Source organism: Drosophila mauritiana, unplaced genomic scaffold, assembly GCF_004382145.1.
Source record: "Drosophila mauritiana strain mau12 unplaced genomic scaffold, ASM438214v1 U_36, whole genome shotgun sequence".
NCBI lineage: Eukaryota > Metazoa > Arthropoda > Insecta > Diptera > Drosophilidae > Drosophila > Drosophila mauritiana.
Genome location: NW_022881473.1, coordinates 27,387 through 50,359, shown reverse-complemented (window position 1 = coordinate 50,359; position 22,973 = coordinate 27,387). Strand labels below are relative to the sequence as shown.

The following is a 22,973-nucleotide window of genomic DNA, read 5'->3' as shown; positions in this document are numbered from 1 at the left end:
AATTGCCAAAATCCTATGAAGACATAAGAGAATACAATATGAGAGGTCGGCGCAACCATAATATAGTAGTTGATGACGAGGTGTTTGGCAACTTGAAAGTCTTTATATTAATTATATGATAGGGACAATATCATATGCGTCACTAAATTGATGACGAACGTGACACAAATCATTAAAGTCCAATATCATATGCGTCACTAAATTGATGACGAGGTATTTGGCAACTTGATAATTCTTTAAAGTCTTTATATCGGACAATATCATATGCGTCACTAAATTGATGACGAGGTGTTTGGCAACTTGAAGTCGACAATATCATATGCGTCACTAAATTGATGACGCAACTTGAAGGATTATCATATTTGATGACGAACTTGAAGTCTTATATGATAGGGACAATATCATATGCGTCACCCAACTTGGCGGCGGATGACGAGGTGTTTGGCAACTTGAAGTCATATCATATGCGTCACTAAATTTGGCAACTTGATACAATTCTTTAAAGATTATATGATAGGGACAATATCATATGCGTCACTAAATTGATGACGAGGTGTTTGGCAACTTGACACAATTCATTAAAGTCACAATATCATATGCGTCACTAAATTGATGACGAGGTATTTGGCAACTCTTTAAAGTCTTTATATCAAAAATTATATGATAGGGACAATATCATATGCGTCACTAAATTGATGACGATTTGGCAACTTGACACAATTCATTAAAGTCTTTATATTAATTATATGACAATATCATATGCGTCACTAAATTGATGACGAGGTATTTGGCAACTTGTTAAAGATTATATGATAGGGACAATATCATATGCGTCACTAAATTGATGACGAGGTGTTTGGCAACTTGAGTCGGGATGACCCAATTCCGGACAATATCATATGCGTCACTAAATTGATGACGATTTGAAGTCGACAATATCATATGCGTCACTAAATTGATGACGAGGTATTTGGCAACTTGATAAATTCTTTAAAGTTTTATATCAAAAATTATATGATAGGACAATATCATATGCGTCACTAAATTGATGACGAAACTTGAGTCGATGCGTCACTAAATTGATGACCAACTTGAAGTCTTTATATTAATTATATGATAGGACAATATCATATGCGTCACTAAATTGATGACGAGGTATTTGGCAACTTGATACAATTCTTTAAAGTTTTATATCAAAAATTATATGATAGGGACAATATCATATGCGTCACTAAATTGATGACGAGGTGTTTGGCAACTTGACACAATTCATTAAAGTCGACAATATCATATGCGTCACTAAATTGATGACTTGGCAACTTGAAGATGATAGGGACAATATCATATGCGTCACTAAATTGATGACGATTGGCAACTTGACACAATTCATTAAAGTCTTTATAATTATATGATAGGGACAATATCATATGCGTCACTAAATTGATGACGAGGTATTTGGCAACTTGATACAATTCTTTAAAGAATTATATGATAGGACAATATCATATGCGTCACTAAATTGATGACGATTGGCAACTTGAAGTCACAATATCATATGCGTCACTAAATGATGACGAGGTATTTGGCAACTTGTTAAAGATTATATGATAGGGACAATATCATATGCGTCACTAAATGATTTTTGATAGTTAAAGTCTTTATATCAAAAATTATACGATAGGGACAATATGCGTCACTAAATTGATGACGAGGTATTTGGCAACTTGATATAATTCTTTAAAGTCTTTATATCAAAAATTATATGATAGGGACAATATCATATGCGTCACTAAATTGATGACGAGGTGTTTGTTTGGCTACAGGAAAAATCATTTATTTATCGAATCATCAAGCAAAGGATAAGCTTCAGTGGATCGCAGTATGGCAGCTGCTCAACCACTTACAACACCTTGCCTGTTACAAAAGTCGTTTACAATTGATTCTAGGCTTTGTCATTGTATTAAATAATGCTTTTATATGTAACTAGCGCGGCATCAGGTGATCGAAGATCCTCCTAATTTACTATGTTACAAATTACATTGGCATCACATCCATTGTCGTTTATAAAATAAATTATAAACTTTAAATGGTTTAGAAGCCATACAATGCAAATTGCCCCTTATTTATCATTGCAGTCCAGCACGGATACGACCTTAGAGGCGTTCAGGCATAATCCAACGGACGTAGCGTCATACCACTGTTCGCTCGAACAAGTATTGTGCCATTGGTCCGTACCTGCGGTTCCTCTCGTACTACGCAGGAATGCTGTCGCAACAACGTTTTGTCATTAGTAGGGTAAAACTAACCTGTCTCACGACGGTCTAAACCCAGCTCACGTTCCCTTGCATGGGTGAACAATCCAACGCTTGGTGAATTTTGCTTCACAATGATAGGAAGAGCCGACATCGAAGGATCAAAAAGCGACGTCGCTATGAACGCTTGGCCGCCACAAGCCAGTTATCCCTATGGTAACTTTTCTGACACCTCTTGTTAAAAACTCTTTAAACCAAAAGGATCGATAGGCCGAGCTTTTGCTGTCCCTGTGTGTACTGAACACCGAGATCAAGTCAGCATTTGCCCTTTTGCTCTATGTGTGGTTTCTGTCCGCACTGAGCTGGCCTTGGGACACCTCCGTTATTATTTGAGAGATGTACCGCCCCAGTCAAACTCCCTACCTGGCAATGTCCTTGAATTGGATCATACCTGAGTAATTGGAGTTATACCAAATTTTCAAATCAAAAATACATAAATGCATCGTTTTATTAAAGAATTGTTTGCGATTATATAACAAACTCGTGATACTTTGATCAAGAAGCTTGCATCAAAACCCAATACCATAAGATATAATAAATATATCCGTATAATGGCTAGGAAATGATACACGTTCCATTTAATCAAGTAAGTAAGGAAACAATAAGAGTAGTGGTATTTCATTGACGATACCAAACCGAGGTCTAATATCTCCCACTTATTCTACACCTCTTATGTCTCCTTACACTGCCAGATTAGAGTCAAGCTCAAAAACCGCTAATTATTCCAAGCCCGTTCCCTTGGCTGTGGTTTCGCTAGATAGTAGATAGGGACAGTAGGAATCTCGTTAATCCATTCATGCGCGTCACTAATTAGATGACGAGGCATTTGGCTATTTTTTTTTTTTGATCGCAATCTATCGAAAGATACTAGGTCTGTCAACACTTCATAGCATGCACGATTCATTGCTGAACCGAAGTTCCGCAACGCCTACGCTCATAGTTTGCGATGTTTATGCCTATAATGTTTTGAACCAAACGTTTTAGCTAAGTCCAATCTTCAGGTACATGAACTGTTTTGTGGACGCTAATGATATGACTATCATATTTGCTGAGGAGACCCTTCGGGATTGACCACTCCAGGTTCCCAATGTCAAATCTGCGACGCAATTCAACAATCATCCCGTCTGTCACCCTTCCCCTTTGTAGGTCCGCGCTATGCGAAACACTTGTAAACTTTCCTTACCGGTTCGAAAATTAATCAACTTAGTGGTTCTGTCACCTACCTCCGGGTTCCCGAGCCCTATTCCAGCCCAACCCCTTTTATTTAACCCAAGCGGGTAGAGGGACGACAAGCATTCAAATGGTCTTTAGTGATTAGTCGGCTAGGGAGTCATAGTTACTCCCGCCGTTGACCCGCGCTTACTTGAATTTCTTCACTTTGACATTCAGAGCACTGGGCAGAAATCACATTGTGTCAACACCCGCTAGGGCCATCACAATGCTTTGTTTTAATTAGACAGTCGGATTCCCCAAGTCCGTGCCAGTTCTGAATTGATTGTTAATTGATAATCGTTATAATTGATAAGAACTAATTGGTTTAACCCAAATAGTATTCTTAAAAATTTTAGCAAGAAAGTTCCACAATTGGCTACGTAACTAAACTATCCGGGGAACAAGTAACTAACATAAATGCTAGAAACTCTATTTACCCAGAACGAGCACATAAACCATGTTATTGTTTCCCAATCAAGCCCGACTATCTCAATCTTCAGAGCCAATCCTTATCCCGAAGTTACGGATCTAATTTGCCGACTTCCCTTACCTACATTATTCTATCGACTAGAGACTCTTCACCTTGGAGACCAGCTGCGGATATTGGTACGGCCTGTTGAGAAGTTTGCGTGTCCCCACCATAAATTTTCAAGGTCCGAGGAGAAAATATCGACACAACAGTATATGTCATGCTCTTCTAGCCCATCTACCATATCTCTCTGCGAAAGACTTCCATGGTAGTACGGCTATAAAACAGAAAAAACTCTTCCGATATCTCTCGACGGCTTCTTTATGGTCGTTCCTGTTGCCAGGATGAGCACGAGGCCCATATTTAATAACAAACGGATACTCAACAGGTTACGGAATTGGAACCGTATTCCCTTTCGTTCAAAATTATTCAAGTGTATTATATTCGCTTTGTTTATATAGTTAGGCATTTTTGTTTTACTTGAAAATTTTCGGCTTTCGCCTTGAACTTAGGACCGACTAACTCGTGATCAACCACTGTTCACACGAAACCCTTCTCCACTTCAGTCCTCCAAGGTCTCATTCGATTATTTGCTACTACCACCAAGATCTGTACCAATGGCAGCTCCATGCAGGCTTACGCCAAACACTTCTACGCATACCATTGTACCTTCCTACTCACTAAAGTTTCAAAATTTATATCACAAGTAATATAAATCATCTACTTTAGCGGTAATGTATAGGTATACAACTTAAGCGCCATCCATTTTAAGGGCTAGTTGCTTCGGCAGGTGAGTTGTTACACACTCCTTAGCGGATTTCGACTTCCATGATCACCGTCCTGCTGTTTTAAGCAACCAACGCCTTTCATGGTATCTGCATGAGTTGTTAATTTGGGCACCGTAACATTACGTTTGGTTCATCCCACAGCGCCAGTTCTGCTTACCAAAAGTGGCCCACTGGGCACATTATATCATAACCTTGAACTTCATATCAAGAAAGTTAAGGTTCTTACCCATTTAAAGTTTGAGAATAGGTTAAGATCGTTTCGACCCTAAGGCCTCTAATCATTCGCTTTACCAGATAAGATTATTTTATATAATATTAAAATGCACCAGCTATCCTGAGGGAAACTTCGGAAGGAACCAGCTACTAGATGGTTCGATTGGTCTTTCGCCCCTATACTCAATTCTGACAATCGATTTGCACGTCAGAACTGTTTCGGTCTTCCATCAGGGTTTCCCCTGACTTCAACCTGATCAAGTATAGTTCACCATCTTTCGGGTCACAGCATATATGCTCAAGGTACGTTCCAGTTAGAGGCATAAATAATATAAATATACATTATACATAACTATATAGAACGCCCCGGGATTGTGTTAATTAGCTATAAATAGCTAAAAAACTAATCCCATTATTAGTCAAGTTAATTACGCTATTAGGTTTACATCCCAATAACTTGCACATATGTTAGACTCCTTGGTCCGTGTTTCAAGACGGGTCCCGAAGGTATCCTGAATCTTTCGCATTGTTAATCATACAAGAGCATATAATAAACACAAAAATCAATGATAATTATGCCATTATATAATTCCGAAAAATTAACGCTCTGTAATAATATAAATCTATCAGCACTTTATCAAATTAATAACATTTATTCTGTGTTAAAATGCAAGCAATTTAATTGGAATAAACTATAAGTTATATTTTATGATAAATTTGGGATATGCTAATAGATTACAATGTCCTTATATGGAAAAAATGCACATTATTCTTAATAATATTATTTAAATATTACAATTTTAATGATGAATTTTCCATAACGGATATTCAGGTTCATCGGGCTTAACCTCTAAGCAGTTTCACGTACTGTTTAACTCTCTATTCAGAGTTCTTTTCAACTTTCCCTCACGGTACTTGTTTACTATCGGTCTCATGGTTATATTTAGTTTTAGATGGAGTTTACCACCCACTTAGTGCTGCACTATCAAGCAACACGACTCTTTGGAAACATCATCTAGTAATCATTAACGTTATACGGGCCTGGCACCCTCTATGGGTAAATGGCCTCATTTAAGAAGGACTTAAATCATTAATTTCTCATACTAGAATATTGACGCTCCATACACTGCATCTCACATTTGCCATATAGACAAAGTGACTTAGTGCTGAACTGTTTTCTTTTCGCTCGCCGCTACTAAGAAAATCCTTGTTAGTTTCTTTTCCTCCCCTAATTAATATGCTTAAATTCAGGGGGTAGTCCCATATGAGTTGAGGTTGTATATATAACTATTTTTTGCCATAAATTCTTTATATATAAATGATAAAACAATCAATTAAATCGTTATAAATAGTTCCAATAGTTCTTGTAAGCAAAGTTATTTTTTATCCATTTAACGAACCAACGAAGAATAATAACAAAACCAAGATTTTTCTTTTTCCGAATCATTAATAAGAGACAATTCTAGATGAAAATATTTCAATTTTTTATGCTAGACATTTCTCAGTATTATTTGATTGAAAAAGAAAATATTTCTCTTCGTTTTTCACATTCAAATGTGAGATAATGTTTTTCATTTCTTTTTTAATATTATGAATAAAATCATTATTTAATCCAATAATATACCATATGCTTATAAAAAATTTATAAACAACTTAATTAGCATAGTCTTACAACCCTCAACCATATGTAGTCCAAGCAGCACTATAAAATTAATTAAAGTACATAACAGCATGGACTGCGATATGCGTTCAAAATGTCGATGTTCATGTGTCCTGCAGTTCACACGATGACGCACAGTTTGCTGCGTTCTTCATCGACCCATGAGCCGAGTGATCCACCGCTTAGAGTTTTATAATTCATTTTTATATAATATCAATATTGTTTTTATTGAAAGAAATTAAAAATACACCATTTTACTGGCATATATCAATTCCTTCAATAAATTTATTTTTATACCTAAAAATAAATGTTGCGATATGTCTTAGTTTCATATAAGCATTATGTATCATAAAAATCTGGTTATGGTTTGCTATTTTGGGTGACACATACTGCAAAATTTATATAAAACATTAACCTGATGGATGACAGGTACAAACATTGTATATTTTAGGTTGTTGCATTAGCCAACGTATGCTCATAACATAGATGAACAATACATATTCGCAACGCGTGTATATTATGGTCCATATACACACACACTTATTTTGAATACCACATTCAAAATTATTTTAATTTTAATTCGACTTCTACTTTCAAATTTTGTTCAGTTTCTTCGATTTCCATTTTCGAGAATTTGTTTTTATAGGAAACGCCATTGTTGTAGTAGGTACTGCCACAAATACGCACAACAACATTAATAATGTTAAAGTCTTTTTATGAGGTTGCCAAGCCCCACATATAAAATAAAAGCCATCTTCATTTTATTTTGACTTTAACTTTTGATTCCGTGGAATCATTTTGTAATATTTTTATTTTGGTAAATTGTATTTATTTGTATTATAACAAATGTTTATTAACGATAAGGATATTATACAATAATGATCCTTCCGCAGGTTCACCTACGGAAACCTTGTTACGACTTTTACTTCCTCTAAATAATCAAGTTCGGTCAACTTTTGCGAAACAACCGTAACACGCAAGGCGTCACAGTGATCACGTCCGGAGACCTCACTAAATAATTCAATCGGTAGTAGCGACGGGCGGTGTGTACAAAGGGCAGGGACGTAATCAATGCGAGTTAATGACTCACACTTACTGGGAATTCCAAGTTCATGTGAACAGTTTCAGTTCACAATCCCAAGCATGAAAGTGGTTCAGCGGTTTACCCGGACCTCTCGGTCTAGGAAATACACGTTGATACTTTCATTGTAGCGCGCGTGCAGCCCAGGACATCTAAGGGCATCACAGACCTGTTATTGCTCAATCTCATTATTGCTAGACGCAATTTGTCCATTTAAGAAGCTAGTGTCCTTATAATGGGACAAACCAACAGGTACGGCTCCACTTACATAAACACATTCAAACACAATAAACATTTTACTGCCACCATGAATGAAGGCTACATAAGCTTCAGCACCATAATCCTGAAGATATCTATTTAATATATTTGAGTCTCGTTCGTTATCGGAATTAACCAGACAAATCACTCCACGAACTAAGAACGGCCATGCACCACCACCCATAGATTCGAGAAAGAGCTATCAATCTGTCTTACACACTTATGTTCGGACCTGGTAAGTTTTCCCGTGTTGAGTCAAATTAAGCCGCAGGCTCCACTCCTGGTGGTGCCCTTCCGTCAATTCCTTTAAGTTTCAGCTTTGCAACCATACTTCCCCCGGAGCCCAAAAGCTTTGGTTTCCCGGGAAGCGACTGAGAGAGCCATAAAAGTAGCTACACCCAATTGCTAGCTGGCATCGTTTATGGTTAGAACTAGGGCGGTATCTGATCGCCTTCGAACCTCTAACTTTCGTTCTTGATTAATGAAAACATCTTTGGCAAATGCTTTCGCTTAAGTTAGTCTTACGACGGTCCAAGAATTTCACCTCTCGCGTCGTAATACTAATGCCCCCAAACTGCTTCTATTAATCATTACCTCTTGATCTGAAAACCAATGAAAGCAGAACAGAGGTCTTATTTCATTATCCCATGCACAGAATATTCAGGCATTTGAAGCCTGCTTTAAGCACTCTAATTTGTTCAAAGTAATAGTACCGGCCCACAATAACACTCGTTTAAGAGCACTAGTGCAGGTTTTTAAATAGGAGGAACATATGAAAAAATACAAGTATTTAATCACATATAAGAACTCCACCGGTAATACGCTTACATACATAAAGGTATAGTACTAACCACAATTGTAAGTTGTACTACCCGTATGAAGCACAAGTTCAACTACGAACGTTTTAACCGCAACAACTTTAATATACGCTATTGGAGCTGGAATTACCGCGGCTGCTGGCACCAGACTTGCCCTCCAATTGGTCCTTGTTAAAGGATTTAAAGTGTACTCATTCCAATTACAGGGCCTCGGATATGAGTCCTGTATTGTTATTTTTCGTCACTACCTCCCCGAGCTGGGAGTGGGTAATTTACGCGCCTGCTGCCTTCCTTAGATGTGGTAGCCGTTTCTCAGGCTCCCTCTCCGGAATCGAACCCTGATTCCCCGTTACCCGTTGCAACCATGGTAGTCCTAGATACTACCATCAAAAGTTGATAGGGCAGACATTTGAAAGATCTGTCGTCGGTACAAGACCATACGATCTGCATGTTATCTAGAGTTCAACCAATATAACGATCTTGCGATCGCTTGGTTTTAGCCTAATAAAAGCACATGTCCCATAAGGTTCATGTTTTAATTGCATGTATTAGCTCTAGAATTACCACAGTTATCCAAGTAACTGTTAACGATCTAAGGAACCATAACTGATATAATGAGCCTTTTGCGGTTTCACTTTTAATTCGTGTGTACTTAGACATGCATGGCTTAATCTTTGAGACAAGCATATAACTACTGGCAGGATCAACCAGAATAATGTTTTTCCTTCATATTCCATTCATATATTTTGAATCGAAATAAGCAATATAATAGATATATAGATATATAGATTTTTCACTTTATATAATTCCATGATTTTTATTATATTGAATAAAATTCAATATTTCGCCTTTGGGTAAAATTTTAAATATATAAGTAAAAAAATCCATTCGATTACGGCCATTTTTATATAGCATTCGTAATCCATATTTTCATTTTTAATTTATACTTGTTTTACCAATATAACAAGAATTTCATCTAATTATTGTAATATATATATTTCTATAATTTTATCTTTTTTATACATACATATTTCATTATAAAATATCATTTTATTTCCAACATACATAATTATTGTATCCACACATGTACAATTTTTGTTTAACCAATATAAATATTAAGTTAAATCATTTGCATTTTGAAGATAAATTTAAAATTTATCTCTTTTCATATATATCTCTGGTAATATATAACATAAAACCAAGCGCATATGATAATATTTCCACATTTAATATATAATTTTATATTCTTTCATAAGAATCCATATTTGTATTATACCGTAACGATATAATAATCCAACTATACGGCAGGTAATAAATTAATATTTGCCTGCCTCCAAAAATTAACGATAATATATGGAAACGATTTTGTTATTCTATATATAATAGAAACTTGACTTTTGTTTCAACGATATTATCTATAAAGCGTATATTCCTATTATCCGCGGAGCCAAGTCCCGTGTTCTATAGAACTGAGAAACAAATTTGTACGGATAATAATATACTTTATTGTATGTAACCAATATAAACATAATCCGAAATAAATATTTCGAATAATGCGGGAGGTCGGCAACCACTGCCTACCTATAGTAGTTTTGAACCCGCTGTCCTCAAAGCGGGTATTTTCAATTCCGTTTGCCACCCAATACGGGCTATTCTCTTATATATTAAGAGATTATAGGAACATTTCATTTTTTTTCCATTATTCATATATAATATGATTATTTTTTCCCTTATACATATAATAATTAATCATTTTCATATGTATTATTTAATTTACTCATATTATTGCCAAATCATATGAATACATAAGTTTTGAACAATATGAGAGGTCGGCAACCACTGCCTACCTATAGTAGTTTTTGAACCCTCTGTCGTAATTCCGGTCGTTTACACTACTATACCCTCTCACTATAATGGCTTTTCTCTATAATACTAAGAGAATGTGGGATATTTTCAGCATTTTTTCCCTTATACATATAATAATTAATCATTTTCATATGTATATTATTTAATTTACTCATATTATTGCCAAAATCATATGAATACATAAGTTTTGAACAATATGAGAGGTCGGCAACCACTGCCTACCTATAGTAGTTTTTGAACCCTCTGTCGTAATTCCGGTCGTTTACACTACTATACCCTCTCACTATAATGGCTTTTCTCTATAATACTAAGAGAATGTGGGATATTTTCAGCATTTTTTCCCTTATACATATAATAATTAATCATTTTCATATGTATATTATTTAATTTACTCATATTATTGCCAAAATCATATGAATACATAAGTTTTGAACAATATGAGAGGTCGGCAACCACTGCCTACCTATAGTAGTTTTTGAACCCTCTGTCGTAATTCCGGTCGTTTACACTACTATACCCTCTCACTATAATGCTTTTCTCTATAATACTAAGAGAATCATATGTATATTATTTAATTTACTCATATAATTGCCAAAATCATATGAATACATAAGTTTTGAACAATATGAGAGGTCGGCAACCACTGCCTACCTATAGTAGTTTTTGAACCCTCTGTCGTAATTCCGGTCGTTTACACTACTCCCTCTCACTATAATGGCTTTTCTCTATAATACTAAGAGAATGTGGGAATATTTCAGCATTTTTTCCCCTATACATATAATAATTAATAATTTTCATATGTATATTATTTAATTTACTCATATAATTGCCAAAATCATATAAATACATAAGTTTTGAACAATATCAGAGGTCAGCAACGGTCTTTCCTCTATAATGATAATATAATATTTTCAGCATTTTTTCCCTATACATTTATACATATAATAATTAATCATTTTCATATGTATATTATTTAATTTACTCATATTATTGCCAAAATCATATAAATACATAAGTTTTGAACAATATCAGAGGTCAGCAACGGTCTTTCCTCTATAATACTAAGATAATGTGGGAATATTTCATCATTTTTTCCTTTATACATTTATACATATAAATTTAATCATTTTATATGTATATTATTTAATTTACTCATATAATTGCCAAAATCATATAAATACATAAGTTTTGAACAATATCAGAGGTCGGCAACGGTCTTTCCTCTATAATACTAAGATAATATGGGAATATTTCAGCATTTTTTCCCTTATACATATAATAATTAATCATTTTCATATGTATATTATTTAATTTACTCGTATAATTGCCAAAATCCTATGAAGACATAAGAGAATACAATATGAGAGGTCGGCGCAACCATAATATAGTAGTTGATGACGAGGTGTTTGGCAACTTGATACAATTCTTTAAAAAGTCTTTATATTAATTATATGATAGGGACAATATCATATGCGTCACTAAATTGATGACGAGGTGTTTGGCAACGTGACACAAATCATTAAAGTCTTTATATTAATTATATGATAGAGACAATATCATATGCGTCACTAAATTGATGACGAGGTATTTGGCAACTTGATAGAATTCTTTAAAGTCTTTATATCAAAATTATATGATAGGGACAATATCATATGCGTCACTAAATTGATGACGAGGTGTTTGGCAACTTGACACAATTCATTAAAGTCTTTATATTAATTATATGATAGGACAATATCATATGCGTCACTAAATTGATGACGAGGTATTTGGCAACTTGATACAATTCTTTAAAGTTTTATATCAAAAATTATATGATAGGGACAATATCATATGCGTCACTAAATTGATGACGAGGTGTTTGGCAACTTGACACAATTCATTAAAGTCTTTATATTAATTATATGATAGGGACAATATCATATGCGTCACTAAATTGATGACGAGGTATTTGGCAACTTGATACAATTCTTTAAAGTTTTTATATCAAAAATTATATGATAGGGACAATATCATATGCGTCACTAAATTGATGACGAGGTGTTTGGCAACTTGACACAATTCATTAAAGTCTTTATATTATTATATGATAGGCAATATCATATGCGTCACTAAATTGATGACGAGGTATTTGGCAACTTGATACAATTCTTTAAAGTTTTTATAAAAATTATATGATAGGGACAATATCATGCGTCACTAAATTGATGACGAGGTGTTTGGCAACTTGACACAATTCATTAAAGTCTTTATATTAATTATATGATAGGACAATATCATATGCGTCACTAAATTGATGACGAGGTATTTGGCAACTTGATAATTCTTTAAAGTCTTTATATCAAATTATATGATAGGGACAATATCATATGCGTCACTAAATTGATGACGACAACCTTTAAAGTGATAGGGACAATATGCGTCACTAAATTGATGACGAGGTATTTGGCAACTTGATATAATTTTTAAAGTCTTTATATCAAAAATTATATGATAGGGACAATATCATATGCGTCACTAAATTGATGACGAGGTGTTTGTTTGGCTACAGGAAAAATCATTTATTTATCGAATCATCAAGCAAAGGATAAGCTTCAGTGGATCGCAGTATGGCAGCTGCTCAACCACTTACAACACCTTGCCTGTTACAAAAGTCGTTTACAATTGATTCTAGGCTTTGTCATTGTATTAAATAATGCTTTTATATGTAACTAGCGCGGCATCAGGTGATCGAAGATCCTCCTAATTTACTATGTTACAAATTACATTGGCATCACATCCATTGTCGTTTATAAAATAAATTATAAACTTTAAATGGTTTAGAAGCCATACAATGCAAATTGCCCCTTATTTATCATTGCAGTCCAGCACGGATACGACCTTAGAGGCGTTCAGGCATAATCCAACGGACGTAGCGTCATACCACTGTTCGCTCGAACAAGTATTGTGCCATTGGTCCGTACCTGCGGTTCCTCTCGTACTACGCAGGAATGCTGTCGCAACAACGTTTTGTCATTAGTAGGGTAAAACTAACCTGTCTCACGACGGTCTAAACCCAGCTCACGTTCCCTTGCATGGGTGAACAATCCAACGCTTGGTGAATTTTGCTTCACAATGATAGGAAGAGCCGACATCGAAGGATCAAAAAGCGACGTCGCTATGAACGCTTGGCCGCCACAAGCCAGTTATCCCTATGGTAACTTTTCTGACACCTCTTGTTAAAAACTCTTAAACCAAAAGGATCGATAGGCCGAGCTTTTGCTGTCCCTGTGTGTACTGAACACCGAGATCAAGTCAGCATTTGCCCTTTTGCTCTATGTGTGGTTTCTGTCCGCACTGAGCTGGCCTTGGGACACCTCCGTTATTATTTGAGAGATGTACCGCCCCAGTCAAACTCCCTACCTGGCAATGTCCTTGAATTGGATCATACCTGAGTAATTGGAGTTATACCAAATTTTCAAATCAAAAATACATAAATGCATCGTTTTATTAAAGAATTTGTTTGCGATTATATAACAAACTCGTGATACTTTGATCAAGAAGCTTGCATCAAAACCCAATACCATAAGATATAATAAATATATCCGTATAATGGCTAGGAAATGATACACGTTCCATTTAATCAAGTAAGTAAGGAAACAATAAGAGTAGTGGTATTTCATTGACGATACCAAACCGAGGTCTAATATCTCCCACTTATTCTACACCTCTTATGTCTCCTTACACTGCCAGATTAGAGTCAAGCTCAAAAGGGTCTTCTTTCCCCGCTAATTATTCCAAGCCCGTTCCCTTGGCTGTGGTTTCGCTAGATAGTAGATAGGGACAGTAGGAATCTCGTTAATCCATTCATGCGCGTCACTAATTAGATGACGAGGCATTTGGCTACTTAAGAGAGTCATAGTTACTCCCGCCGTTGACCGCGCTTACTTGAATTTCTTCACTTGACATTCAGAGCACTGGGCAGAAATCACATTGTGTCAACATCCGCTAGGGCCATCACAATGCTTTGTTTTAATTAGACAGTCGGATTCCCAAGTCCGTGCAGTTCTGATTGATTGTTAATTATAATCGTTATAATTGATAAGAATAATTGGTTTAACCCAAATAGTATTTCTTAAAAATTTAGCAAGAAAGTTCCACAATTGGTACGTAACTAAACTATCCGGGGAACAAGTAATACATAAATCTAGAAACTCTATTTACCCAGAACGAGCACATAAACATGTTATTGTTTCCCATCAAGCCGACTATCTCAATCTTCAGAGCCAATCCTTATCCGAAGTTACGGATCTAATTGCCGACTTCCCTTACCTACATTATTCTATCGACTAGAGACTCTTCACCTGGAGACCAGCTGCGGATATTGTACGGCCTGTTGAGAAGTTTGCGTGTCCCCACCATAAATTTTCAAGGTCCGAGGAGAAAATATCACACAACAGTATATGTCATCTCTTCTAGCCATCTACCATATCTCTCTGCGAAAGACTTCCATGGTAGTACGGCTATAAAACAGAAAAGAAACTCTTCCGATATCTCTCGACGGCTTCTTTATGGTCGTTCCTGTTGCAGGATGAGCACGAGGCCATATTTAATAACAAACGGATACTCAACAGGTACGGATTGGAACCGTATTCCTTTCGTAAATTTTCAAGGTTTATATTCGCTTTGTTTATATAGTTAGGCATTTTTTGTTTTACTTGAAATTTTCGGCTTTCGCCTTGAACTTAGGACCGACTAACCGTGATAACCACTTTCACACGAAACCCTTCTCATTCAGTCCTCCAAGGTCTCATTCGATTATTTGCTACTACCACCAAGATCTGTACCAATGGCAGCTCCATGAGGCTTACGCCAAACACTTCTACGCATACATTGTACCTTCCTACTCACTAAAGTTCAAAATTTATATCACAAGTAATATAAATCATCTACTTAGCCGGTAATGTATAGGTATACAACTTAAGCGCCATCCATTTAAGGGCTAGTTGCTTCGGCAGGTGAGTTGTTACACACTCCTTAGCGGATTTCGACTTCCATGATCACCGTCTGCTGTTTTAAGCAACCAAGCCTTCATGGTATCTGCATGAGTTGTTATTTGGCACCGTAACATTACGTTTGGTTCATCCCACAGCGCAGTTCTGCTTACCAAAAGTGCCCATGGGCACATTATATCATAACCTTGAACTTCATATCAAGAAAGTTAAGGTTCTTACCCATTTAAAGTTTGAGAATAGGTTAAGATCGTTTCGACCCTAAGGCCTCTAATCATTCGCTTTACCAGATAAGATTATTTTATATATATTAAAATGCACAGCTATCCTGAGGGAAACTTCGGAAGGAACCAGCTACTAGATGGTTCGATTGGTCTTTCGCCCCTATACTCATTCTGACAATCGATTTGCACGTCAGAACTGTTTCGGTCTTCCATCAGGGTTTCCCCTGACTTCAACCTGATCAAGTATAGTTCACCATCTTCGGGTCACAGCATATATGCTCAAGGTACGTTCCAGTTAGAGGCATAAATAATATAAATATACATTATACTAACTATATAGAACGCCCCGGGATTGTGTTAATTAGCTATAAATAGCTAAAAACTAATCCCATTATTAGTCAAGTTAATTACGCTATTAGGTTTACATCCCAATAACTTGCACATATGTTAGACTCCTTGGTCCGTGTTTCAAGACGGGTCCCGAAGTATCCTGAATCTTTCGCATTGTTAATCATACAAGAGCATATAATAAACACAAAAATCAATGATAATTATGCCATTATATAATTCCGAAAAATTAACGCTCTGTAATAATATAAATCTATCAGCACTTTATCAAATTATAACATTTATCTGTGTTAAAATGCAAGCAATTTAATTGGAATAAACTATAAGTTATATTTTATGATAATTTGGGATATGCTAATAGATTACAATGTCCTTATATGGAAAAATGCACATTATTCTTAATAATATTATTTAAATATTACAATTTTAATGATGAATTTCCATAACGGATATTCAGGTTCATCGGGCTTAACCTCTAAGCAGTTTCACGTACTGTTTAACTCTCTATTCAGAGTTCTTTCAACTTTCCCTCACGGTACTTGTTTACTATCGGTCTCATGGTTATATTTAGTTTTAGATGGAGTTTTACCACCCACTTAGTGCTGCACTATCAAGCAACACGACTCTTTGGAAACATCATCTAGTAATCATTAACGTTATACGGGCCTGGCACCCTCTATGGGTAAATGGCCTCATTTAAGAAGGACTTAAATCATTAATTTCTCATACTAGAATATTGACGCTCCATACACTGCATCTCACATTTGCCATATAGACAAAGTGACTTAGTGCTGAACTGTTTTCTTTTCGCTCGGCCGCTACTAAGAAATCTTGTTAGTTTCTTTTCCTCCCCTAATTAATATGCTTAAATTCAGGGGGTAGTCCCATATGTTGAGGTTGTATATATAACTATTTTTTGCCATAAATTCTTTATATATAATGATAAAACAATCAATTAAATTCGTTATAATAGTTCCAATAGTTCTTGTAAGCAAAGTTATTTTTTATCCATTTAACGAACCAACGAAGAATAATAACAAAACCAAGATTTTTCTTTTTCCGAATCATTAATAAGAGACAATTCTAGATGAAAATATTACAATTTTTTATGCTAGACATTTCTCAGTATTATTTTGATGAAAAAGAAAATATTTCTCTTCGTTTTTCACATTCAAATGTGAGATAATGTTTTTCATTTCTTTTTTAATATTATGAATAAAATCATTATTTAATCCAATAATATACCATATGCTTATAAAAAATTTATAAACAACTTAATTAGCATAGTCTTACAACCTCAACCATATGTAGTCCAAGCAGCACTATAAAATTAATTAAAGTACATAAAGCATGGACTGCGATATGCGTTCAAAATGTCGATGTTCATGTGTCCTGCAGTTCACACGATGACGCACAGTTTGCTGCGTTCTTCATCGACCATGAGCCGAGTGATCCACCGCTTAGAGTTTTATAATTCATTTTTATATAATATCAATATTGTTTTTATTGAAAGAAATTAAAAATACACCATTTTACTGGCATATATCAATTCCTTCAATAATTTATTTTTATACCTAAAAATAAATGTTGCGATATGTCTTAGTTTCATATAAGCATTATGTATCATAAAAATCTGGTTATGGTTTGCTATTTTGGGTGACACATACTGCAAAATTTATATAAAACATTAACTGATGGATGACAGGTACAAACATTGTATATTTTAGGTTGTTGCATTAGCCAACGTATGCTCATAACATAGATGAACAATACATATTCGCAACGCGTGTATATTATGGTCCATATACACACACACTTATTTGAATACACATTCAAAATTATTTTAATTTAATTCGACTTCTACTTCAAATTTGTTCAGTTTCTTCGATTTCCATTTTCGAGAATTTGTTTTTATAGGAAACGCCATTGTTGTAGTAGGTACTGCCACAATACGCACAACAACATTAATAATGTTAAAGTCTTTTTATGAGGTTGCCAAGCCCCACATATAAAATAAAAGCCATCTTCATTTTATTTTGACTTTAACTTTTGATTCCGTGGAATCATTTTGTAATATTTTTATTTTGGTAATTGTATTTATTTGTATTATAACAAATGTTTATTAACGATAAGGATATTATACAATAATGATCCTTCCGCAGGTTCACCTACGGAAACCTTGTTACGACTTTTACTTCCTCTAAATAATCAAGTTCGGTCAACTTTTGCGAAACAACCGTAACACGCAAGGCGTCACAGTGATCACGTCCGGAGACCTCACTAAATAATTCAATCGGTAGTAGCGACGGGCGGTGTTACAAAGGCAGGGACGTAATCAATGCCGAGTTAATGACTCACACTTACTGGGAATTCCAAGTTCATGTGAACAGTTTCAGTTCACCAATCCCAAGCATGAAAGTGGTTCAGCGGTTTACCCGGACTCTCGGTCTAGGAAATACACGTTGATACTTTCATTGTGCGCGCGTGCAGCCCAGGAATCTAAGGGCATCACAGACCTGTTATTGCTCATCTCATTATTGCTAGACGCAATTTGTCATTTAGAAGCTAGTGTCTTATAATGGGACAAACCAACAGGTACGGCTCCACTTACATAAACACATTCAACACAATAACATTTTACTGCCATGAATGAAGGCTACATAAGCTTCAGCACCATAATCCTGAAGATATCTATTTAATATATTTGAGTCTCGTTCGTTATCGGAATTAACCAGACAAATCACTCCACGAACTAAGAACGGCCATGCACCACCACCCATAGATTCGAGAAAGAGCTATCAATCTGTCTTACACACTTATGTTCGGACCTGGTAGTTTTCCCGTGTTGAGTCAAATTAAGCCGCAGCTCCATCCTGGTGGTGCCCTTCCGTCAATTCCTTTAAGTTTCAGCTTTGCAACCATACTTCCCCCGGAGCCCAAAAGCTTTGGTTTCCCGGGAAGCGACTGAGAGAGCCATAAAGTAGCTACACCCAATTGCAGCTGGCATCGTTTATGGTTAGAACTAGGGCGGTATCTGATCGCCTTCGAACCTCTAACTTTCGTTCTTGATTAATGAAAACATCTTTGGCAAATGCTTTCGCTTAGTTAGTCTTACGACGGTCCAAGAATTTCACCTCTCGCGTCGTAATACTAATGCCCCCAAACTGCTTCTATTAATCATTACCTCTTGATCTGAAAACCCAATGAAAGCAGAAACAGAGGTCTTATTTCATTATCCCATGCACAGAATATTCAGGCATTTGAAGCCTGCTTTAAGCACTCTAATTTGTTCAAAGTAATAGTACCGGCCCACAATAACACTCGTTTAAGAGCACTAGTGCAGTTTTTAATAGGAGGAACATATGAAAAAATACAAGTATTTAATCACATATAAGAACTCCACCGGTAATACGCTTACATACATAAAGGTATAGTACTAACCACAATTGTAAGTTGTACTACCCGTATGAAGCACAAGTTCAACTACGAACGTTTAACCGCAACAACTTTAATATACGCTATTGGAGCTGGAATTACCGCGGCTGCTGGCACCAGACTTGCCCTCCAATTGGTCCTTGTTAAAGGATTTAAAGTGTACTCATTCCAATTACAGGGCCTCGGATATGAGTCCTGTATTGTTATTTTCGTCACTACCTCCCCGAGCTGGGAGTGGGTAATTTACGCGCCTGCTGCCTTCCTTAGATGTGGTAGCCGTTTCTCAGGCTCCCTCTCCGGAATCGAACCCTGATTCCCCGTTACCCGTTGCAACCATGGTAGTCCTAGATACTACCATCAAAAGTTGATAGGCAGACATTTGAAAGATCTGTCGTCGGTACAAGACCATACGATCTGCATGTTATCTAGAGTTCAACCAATATAACGATCTTGCGATCGCTTGGTTTTAGCCTAATAAAAGCACATGTCCCATAAGGTTCATGTTTTAATTGCATGTATTAGCTCTAGAATTACCACAGTTATCCAAGTAACTGTTAACGATCTAAGGAACCATAACTGATATAATGAGCCTTTTGCGTTTCACTTTTAATTCGTGTGTACTTAGACATGCATGGCTTAATCTTTGAGACAAGCATATAACTACTGGCAGGATCAACCAGAATAATGTTTTTCCTTCATATTCCATTCATATATTTTGAATCGAAATAAGCAATATAATAGATATATAGATATATAGATTTTCACTTTATATATTCCATGATTTTATTATATTGAATAAAATTCAATATTTCGCCTTTGGGTAAAATTTTAAATATATAAGTAAAAAATCCATTCGATTACGGCCATTTTTATATAGCATTCGTAATCCATATTTTCATTTTTAATTTATACTTGTTTTACCAATATAACAAGAATTTCATCTAATTATTGTAATATATATATTTCTATAATTTTATCTTTTATACATACATATTTCATTATAAAATATCATTTATTTCCAACATACATAATTATTGTATCCACACATGTACAATTTTTGTTTAACCAATATAAATATTAAGTTAAATCATTTGCATTTTGAAGATAAATTTAAATTTATCTCTTTCATATATATCTCTGGTAATATATAACATAAAACCAAGCGCATATGATAATATTTCCACATTTAATATATAATTTTATATTTCTTTCATAAGAATCCATATTTGTATTATACCGTAACGATATAATAATCCAACTATACGGCAGGTAATAATTAATATTTGCCTGCCTCCCAAAAATTAACGATAATATATGGAAACGATTTGTTATTCTATATATAATAGAAACTTGACTTTTGTTTCAACGATATTATCTATAAAGCGTATATTCCTATTATCCGCGGAGCCAAGTCCCGTGTTCTATAGAACTGAGAAACAAATTTGTACGGATAATAATATACTTTATTGTATGTAACCAATATAAACAATAATCCGAAATAAATATTTCGAATAATGCGGGAGGTCGGCAACCACTGCCTACCTATAGTAGTTTTTGAACCCGCTGTCCTCAAAGCGGGTATTTTCAATTCCGTTTGCCACCCAACATACGGGCTATTCTCTTATATATTAAGAGATTATAGGAACATTTCATTTTTTTTTCCATTATTCATATATAATATGATTATTTTTCCCTTATACATATAATAATTAATCATTTCATATGTATATTATTTAATTTACTCATATTATTGCCAAAATCATATGAATACATAAGTTTTGAACAATATGAGAGGTCGGCAACCACTGCCTACCTATAGTAGTTTTTGAACCCTCTGTCGTAATTCCGGTCGTTTACACTACTATACCCTCTCACTATAATGGCTTTTCTCTATAATACTAAGAGAATGTGGGATATTTTCAGCATTTTTTCCCTTATACATATAATAATTAATCATTTTCATATGTATATTATTTAATTTACTCATATTATTGCCAAAATCATATGAATACATAAGTTTGAACAATATGAGAGGTCGGCAACCACTGCCTACCTATAGTAGTTTTTGAACCCTCTGTCGTAATTCCGGTCGTTTACACTACTATACCCTCTCACTATAATGGCTTTTCTCTATAATACTAAGAGAATGTGGGATATTTTCAGCATTTTTTCCCTTATACATATAATAATTAATAATTTTCATATGTATATTATTTAATTTACTCATATAATTGCCAAAATCATATAAATACATAAGTTTTGAACAATATCAGAGGTCAGCAACGGTCTTTCCTCTATAATACTAAGATAATATGGGAATATTTTCAGCATTTTTTCCCTTATACATTTATACATATAATAATTAATCATTTTCATATGTATATTATTTAATTTACTCATATTATTGCCAAAATCATATAAATACATAAGTTTTGAACAATATCAGAGGTCAGCAACGGTCTTTCCTCTATAATACTAAGATAATGTGGGAATATTTCATGATTTTTTCCTTTATACATTTATACATATAATATTTAATCATTTTATATGTATATTATTTAATTTACTCATATAATTGCCAAATCATATAAATACATAAGTTTTGAACAATATCAGAGGTCGGCAACGGTCTTTCCTCTATAATACTAAGATAATATGGGAATATTTCAGCATTTTTTCCCTTATACATATAATAATTAATCATTTTCATATGTATATTATTTAATTTACTCGTATAATTGCCAAAATCCTATGAAGACATAAGAGAATACAATATGAGAGGTCGGCGCAACCATAATATAGTAGTTGATGACGAGGTGTTTGGCAACTTGATACAATTCTTTAAAAAGTCTTTATATTAATTATATGATAGGGACAATATCATATGCGTCACTAAATTGATGACGAGGTGTTTGGCAACGTGACACAAATCATTAAAGTCTTTATATTAATTATATGATAGAGACAATATCATATGCGTCACTAAATTGATGACGAGGTATTTGGCAACTTGATAGAATTCTTTAAAGTCTTTATATCAAAAATTATATGATAGGGACAATATCATATGCGTCACTAAATTGATGACGAGGTGTTTGGCAACTTGACACAATTCATTAAAGTCTTTATATTAATTATATGATAGAGACAATATCATATGCGTCACTAAATTGATGACGAGGTATTTGGCAACTTGATATAATTCTTTAAAGTCTTTATATCAAATATTATATGATAGGGACAATATCATATGCGTCACTAAATTGATGACGAGGTGTTTGGCAACTTGACACAATTC

General features: G+C 34.8%; 3 non-coding genes and 2 pseudogenes across 3 annotated transcripts; all 5 read right to left on the bottom strand.

Annotated features, from left to right (window-relative positions):
• Positions 1-1,840: 1,840 nt before the first annotated feature.
• Positions 1,841-6,272, bottom strand: LOC117149822 (annotated as a pseudogene).
• A 393-nt stretch (positions 6,273-6,665) lies between these two features.
• LOC117149825 lies at positions 6,666-6,844 on the bottom strand. Its single transcript, XR_004460545.1, has one exon. It is a non-coding gene; the product is annotated as a 5.8S ribosomal RNA (ribosomal RNA).
• A 686-nt stretch (positions 6,845-7,530) lies between these two features.
• LOC117149816 lies at positions 7,531-9,525 on the bottom strand. Its single transcript, XR_004460538.1, has one exon. It is a non-coding gene; the product is annotated as a small subunit ribosomal RNA (ribosomal RNA).
• A 3,720-nt stretch (positions 9,526-13,245) lies between these two features.
• Positions 13,246-17,140, bottom strand: LOC117149823. The gene has a single exon (XR_004460544.1). It is a non-coding gene; the product is annotated as a large subunit ribosomal RNA (ribosomal RNA).
• Positions 17,141-17,557: 417 nt separating this feature from the next.
• LOC117149828 lies at positions 17,558-17,708 on the bottom strand (annotated as a pseudogene).
• Positions 17,709-22,973: the final 5,265 nt, after the last annotated feature.